The sequence below is a fragment of the Callospermophilus lateralis genome, chromosome 1 (assembly GCF_048772815.1).
Source record: "Callospermophilus lateralis isolate mCalLat2 chromosome 1, mCalLat2.hap1, whole genome shotgun sequence".
NCBI classification, from domain to species: domain Eukaryota; kingdom Metazoa; phylum Chordata; class Mammalia; order Rodentia; family Sciuridae; genus Callospermophilus; species Callospermophilus lateralis.
The window spans coordinates 57,539,738-57,546,455 of NC_135305.1; the positions used below are offsets into that span (position 1 = coordinate 57,539,738).

At 40.0% G+C, this 6,718-nt stretch overlaps 1 pseudogene; it reads right to left on the reverse strand.

Moving 5' to 3' along the window:
- Nucleotides 1-3,510: 3,510 nt before the first annotated feature.
- On the reverse strand, nucleotides 3,511-5,622 carry LOC143397529 (large ribosomal subunit protein P1 pseudogene; annotated as a pseudogene).
- Between the last annotated feature and the right edge of the window lie 1,096 nt (nucleotides 5,623-6,718).

A 6,718-nucleotide genomic window follows, 5' to 3' on the forward strand; every position in this document is an offset into this window, starting at 1 on the left:
TAGCGCTCTTGAAGTAACAAAATTATGAAGATAGAAAACAGATTTTTCCAGGGGTTGGGATGAGGAGAGGAGGAGGACAAGGACAAGAAGGAGATGAGCAGGAGAAGTCCTTGAGGCAATGCAACTATTTGACCAACCATTCTCTATCTTCATGTGTGGTTACATGAATCCACACAAGTGATAATATTGTATATCTTTGAACACACACAAATGAATGCATGTGAAATTGGTGAGCTATGAATAAGACCAGTGGATTGTCTCACCATAAATTTCTCAGTTTATGATATGATATTATAGTTACACAAGATATTACCATTGGGGTAACCAGAGATCTCTCTGTATGACTTCTTACAACTTCAGGTAAACCTAGAATTATCTCAAAAAAATTTTAACAATGTTTATTTAAAAGAAAAAAATAAGGTTACATTTTTTAAAAATCTTTTTTTATGGGAGGGGAATAGCAGGGAAAGAATACTGCCTTGTTTATTCCAAGCATGATCTATCATGGCCATGCATTCAAATACTCTGATGTGTCTGTCAGTCTGTCTCTATCTATCCCTTACATACACCCACACACACACACACACACCCCAATCACAGGGGTTTTTACACAAATTGAAATAGGAAGGAAATTTCAGAATTGTTCATCTGGCCATAACTAATAAGATAATAAAGAGAATTGCAGATGAATTGGAGCAAAAAATCTGTGCATGTTTCATAAAGCTTTCCTGATCCAGCCTTTTCTACAGTGGCCCCCTGGTGATGAGGTAACGATTAGTGTGCTATGAGATGTGTAATGTGACAGTTTGAGTAGATGCCTCTGTCTAGCGGTGGTGCTGACAGCCTTTGTGCAGTCTGGACTCACTGAAGTGCTTTGGCTTTATTCCTTTTGTATCTTGCTTCTTAATGGAGGTTGTATTGAGTAGGAAGGAGGCCCTGAGCTGAATATATAATCACCATGGGAACTGAGGCTACAATCAATCCCTGGGAATGTGGCCCAAGGCCCCCACATGTCTATTGTCAAAGTCTTTCTTGTGCACTTTTCTGTATTCTGAATGGTTCTGAATTTGAGTGAGTGCATACATCTGCCCAGTGTGTGTACATGTTTATAGGTTAGCTGATTTGTCCTTGAGGACAGAAGCAGAAGAAAATGTGGGACACTGATACAAACAATTTCACATCCTTTCTGGTTTGTGCCTGTCAACTAGGAATCAACTATAATCAAGTACAGTACAAGAAAAATAGTATCTGAAAAAAACTTCCCTCACCCCATGCAAGCCACCATGTCTTCCAGAATAAACTAAGTCCAGTATTTGTTATACTAGTAAAATCTGATTTTCTGTCTTCTACATCTTCATTTTCCCCAGTCTAGATGGCCCCAAACTGTGAATGTATGTGCCCTGGTCTTTCAGGGTACATGAATCTTGAATTGCTTCCCCATTTTGTTTTCCATTTAGTGCTTCTTGATTGACACTGGATTGATGTATACTGAAAACTTCTGCCTCCAGCTTCCAGTTACTCCATAACCCTCCCGGAGATTCTATCTGCAGTGGTGACCAGCAGGGCCTTCCTTCTAGATAGAATCTCTGTTCTAGATGTCCCTAGTAGTACCTGTAGCAAGAGGCCTGGTAAAGAAGATCAAGGATGGGGCCATGATCTAAATGTGGGTAGCATCCTCCAAAGGTCCATATGTTAAAGACTTAGTCTCCAGGCTGTTACTCCTGGGACGTGCTGTGAACATTTAGGAGATTAGGCCTAGTGGAAGGGCCTTAAGTCATTTCAGGTATGTCCCTGATAAGGGCTGTAGGATGCTGGCCTGTCCCTTGTCTCTGCTTCCTGGTTCCTATTTGTTCTACCACATGCTTCTGCCTTAATGGGCCACCATCACCAGAGGCCCAAACAATGGGGCCAACCAATCTTGAACTTTAATTTCCAGAACCAGGAACCAAAATAAATTTCTTTTCACTTCATAAGTAGACTGTGTCAGGTATTTTTTATAGTGATGTGCAGCTGTCTAATACAGATGGAGATAGAGTTCAGATTTTACCTTAATGTGGGAAAACTTCAATAAATATCTTAAATGCAAATGTTTCAAATCACTTGGTTTCCAAGATAGTTTTTTTTTTTTTTAAGTCTCAAGCCTTAGGCTTTTTTTTTTTTAAGTCTCAAGCCTTAGGCTTTTTTTTTTTTTTAAGAGAGAGAGAGAGAGAGAGAGAGAGAGAGAGAGAGAATTTTTTAAATATTTATGTTTTTTTAGTTTTCAGCAGACACAACATCTTTGTTTGTATGTGGTGCTGAGGATTGAACCCTGGCTGCATGCATGCCAGGCGAGCGCGCTACTGCTTGAGTCACATCCACAGCCCCTCCAAGATACTGTTCTTAATGGTTATATTCTTACAGTAGATTGAACATACTTTTAACATCTACTCATTTTTTTTTTTTTTTTTTTTTGTTATCTGAGAAAAGAAGGAGATTCAGAATTGTCTGAAAATATTCTGGAAATTAGAGTGTTGTTTTAGTGTCAATTTCTAGGGAGAAAAACTAGTCAAATCAGTTTGATTACCTATCTGCTTGCACCCTTCCCTTTTTCCCCCCATTGTTGATCAACCTTTATTTTATTTATTTATACACAGTGCTGAGAATCGAACCCAGTGCCTCACACATGCCAGGCAAGTGCACTATGGCTAAGCCCCAGCCCCAGCCCCACACCCTTTCCTTTTTGTCCCTTGCTGATTTCATAAAATTTGGATACAGAGATTTAATCCTAAAGTATAATTTTAAAGTTATTTTTTAAAAACTTCTTAGCCATTAGATGAAAACTGAAACTATAAGATGGCATGGCCTTCTTCTATTATTGATCTTTTAGTTTCAGTTTGTAATATGCAGATTTCTAACATGAACCCCTGTGACCCATGCCCTTGTAATTCCCTCACCATAAAATCCCATTCTTGTGATTAAGTTACATGATAAGGCAAAGGTGAAGGGATTTTTCAGATGATGTCAAAACTCCTTAATTGGTTGAGTGTAAGCTAATTTAATAGGAGATTATCCTGGGTGGACTTTAATTAGATGAGCTGTTGAGTAGAATGTCTAGAACTAAAGAGTCTTCTGGCCTTGTAGAGGAAAGCCTCCAAGATCTCTACAGTAGCAAGGAAATGAATCACCCAGCTATCATGCACACTTGGGAGAAGACTCCAGCTTCAGATGAGATACCAACTCAGTCAACACATTGATTGCTGTTTTGTGAACCCCTGAGCAGTCTGCTGACCTACAGAAACCGTGAGATAATATATTGTTTTATTTTTTAAAATTTTTTTCTTATCAGCAAAGTTCAACCTTTTTTAAAAAAATATTTATTTTAGTTGTAGGTGGGCACAATATCTTTATTTCATTTTTATGTGGCGCTGAGGATTGAACTCAGTGCCTCACATGTGCTAGGTGAGCACTCTACCATTGAGCCACAACCCCAGCCCCCAAAATTCAGCTTTTTATTAAACATGTTACAAGAATTTAGTCAAAAAGACCAAAGCCTATGTCATCATCAGACTCCTCAGATTCTTCTTTCTTTTCTTCCACTTTCTTCTCAGCTAGGGCAGCTGTGGTGGAGGACCTCTTGCTGGTGTTACAGCCTACCAGCCCCTACAAATGAGGCTCCCAATATTGACATTGGCCAGGGCCTTTGCAAACAAACCAGGCCAAAAAGTTCAACATTTACACCAGCTGCTTTAATGAGGGTATTGATTTTACCCTCCTTGATGGTAACCTTGTCATCTTACAGCATGAGGGCAGAGTATATGCAGGCCAGCTAGGAAACAGGACACGGTGCTGATTGTGGGACTCTCTGCTAGATGTGGTGAAGTGAGGGCCTCACCCCAATGCAGCCTTAGCTTCCTGATGGGGACCGAGCACCTTGGCAGCAGCTGAGGAAAGCAACCCATTATTTTAAGCTAGCAGGTTTGCATTAGTTTGTGATGCAGCAATAAAAAACCAAAAGTTTAATTTCTAGAAGTTTTGATACCTAAAGCTCAGTCCTAGTCCCCAATGCCAATCTAATAATAATGACAGTTTTGAGAAAAAGGGAAAAGAAGTTTAATTGCTTTGCTAGCAAAGAAAAGCAACCCTCACCCACAGAGGCTGCCCTTTTGACTGGGAAAACAGAGGGCTTTAAAAAAGGGGGATACAAGGGCTGTTTTCCAAATCTCGTTATCAGTAGATTGAATTAATGTTTAACTGCTATCCTTGAAAGAGCTGTTGTTCCAGTCTCCACGTCTGGAGTTTCTTTATTCTTGTGGACAGTGAATGGAAGTGCAGATAAGTTGGCTTAGGGCAGGAAAAATATTAAACTTGTTTCTGAAGTAGTTGGGAAGGGGAAGAGGAAGAAGAGGGAGGAAAGAAAACCACATCAGTTTTAAAATAAGCCACCAGTGGTCCAGTAGCAAGGTTTATATTCAAAGCATGATGTGGACTCGTATTACATGAAAGGATCCCCTGTTACAGTTTGGCTGGCTGTTGTAGAATGGCTGTTTTACCTTTCTTTATTGTTAGTCTCTTTCAATATGTCCTACAACTAACAGGGATACACAGGGAAATAAACACTCCTAACACCAGGCTCTGAGCCTGTGTTGTGCATATGATAGACAAGGTGGGGGAGGAAAGAGTAGAGATATACACTCTTACTATTACTTTGATCTCCCATACCCTGCCCAAAATATAAATTTTCCCCATCACAGATTATTCTTTAGCAAATTCTGTTAATTCTACCTCCAAAACAAAACTTGAGTCAAAAATTCAATGCCCATTCCACCTCGTCTAAACAACTGTACCTTATTGCCTACATAAGTATGAGCCAGATTCTTGTTTTTCCAGCTTGTTTTCTTTCCCTCTTCTCTTTCCTGACCAGTCCACAGTGATATTACAACACTGAGAGGAGGTTTATGTCACTTTTCTGTTTAAAATCCTTCAGTGGTTTCCCATTGTCCTTAGGATATTTTTCAGAATAATCTGGGCCTTCTCCAAAGTAATCTTGATCCTGTTTCCTCTGTTTCACAATTTTCTACTGCTGCTGATATTCTTTTTGTTTTTCTTTGCCTGAAGGTCTTTATACATGTTCATTACCTGAAACTGGAATCTTCTTTGCCTAATTCTTCTTTTTTTTTTTTTTTTGGTGGTACTGGGGATTGAACCCAGTGGTACTCTACCATTGAGTCACATCCTCAGGCCTTTTTATTTTTATTTTGAGACAGGTTCTCACTAAGTTGCCCAGGCTTGCCTTGAACTTGTGATCTTCCTCAATCTCCCAAATTCCTGGATTCTTTGCCTAATTCTTACTCAACTGTCTAGTCTTAATCAGAATCACTTCTCAGGGAAGCCTTCACAGACACTCTGGCAGATACTATTGATGGCCCATCTGTCACCTATACCCACCTAATGCTTCCATCCTTACACTGCAGGCGTGGCCACTGCTAACTGCTCACACATGTACCTTTCTCCAGAGCTTTGGCTTTGGCTGAGGGAAAATGCCTGGAATTCTACTCTGAGAGGGCGACTTGAACCACTTACCAACTGATAAGGGGGAAATGCTTCATCCTCCCTGCCCAAGTGGGATAAACGCCAATCTGCCATTCATGCTCCAGAGCTGTGAGATCAGGCTGAGCTGAGAGCTCTTTTGAAATCATATTCAGAATTCTCCCCTGCCTGAACCTGCTATTTTCACTCCCTTACACATTTCCTCTGTGAGTACTCCCTTAATGAACCACTTGCACAAGCATCTCCATCTCAGTCTGAGCTTCAAGAGGACCTTCCCATAGACATCCCCAATATAAATGACGCTCCCCATTATTGTCTCGTACACCTTCATTTTCTTCATTGCTCTTCTCAAAATTGCAATTTTATATCTGCTTGTGGATTCATTCATTTTCTATTTCCTATTAGCCGTGAGACTGATGAGCTGTGAGCTCTGTGAGGGTGGAAACATACCTGTTTCACCTACCACTGTGTCCTCACCAATAAGGCCAGGCCCAGTACCATGGGGAAGCTCACAGGTTGTTGAATGGATGAACCAATGTGCAAATTTGGTGTCTTTCTTCAGGATAAGAATAGCTGGCAGTCTTAAGTTTTCTCTTGGACCATGATTTGTATGAAACCCAGATGATTCTCAAAACCCTACTTGGGTTTAGTCTTTTGGTGGTACACCCTAACCAACTGGAGTGCCTCTCCACTAGCACCAAAGTAGATGTCTCTTCCTCCAGAGAGTACAAAATACCCTCTACACTAACAATAATATCTTCTATGATTCAAGTAAATTACTTTAAATCTATGTTCTTATAGAGATTTTATAATAATATGAGCCCTTTCAGTTCTTTATTCATTGATATGTAAGATATTATTTAGCTTTTACTAGGAACAGGCACTCTTTTGGTTATTGTAGCTATAGCACCCAACAGCAGATGGTTACTCTTGTGAAGCTCCCAGTTTACTGGGAAAAGAGAGTCAATTGATAAAGAAACAAGCGTGACAAGCAGTGATGAGTGCTCTGAAAAGTAAAGAAGGACAAGGGGTAGAGAGAGACTCTTTTCAACAGAGTAGGCAGGGAAAGCCTTTCCAGGCCTCATTGGAGTCCATAATTGCGTAATTATAACCCAATAAAGAGTCATATAATAATATTACAATAATGGTACTTCTTTATGTGTTTCTAACTGGAAGCACTTAGAAAACAAGG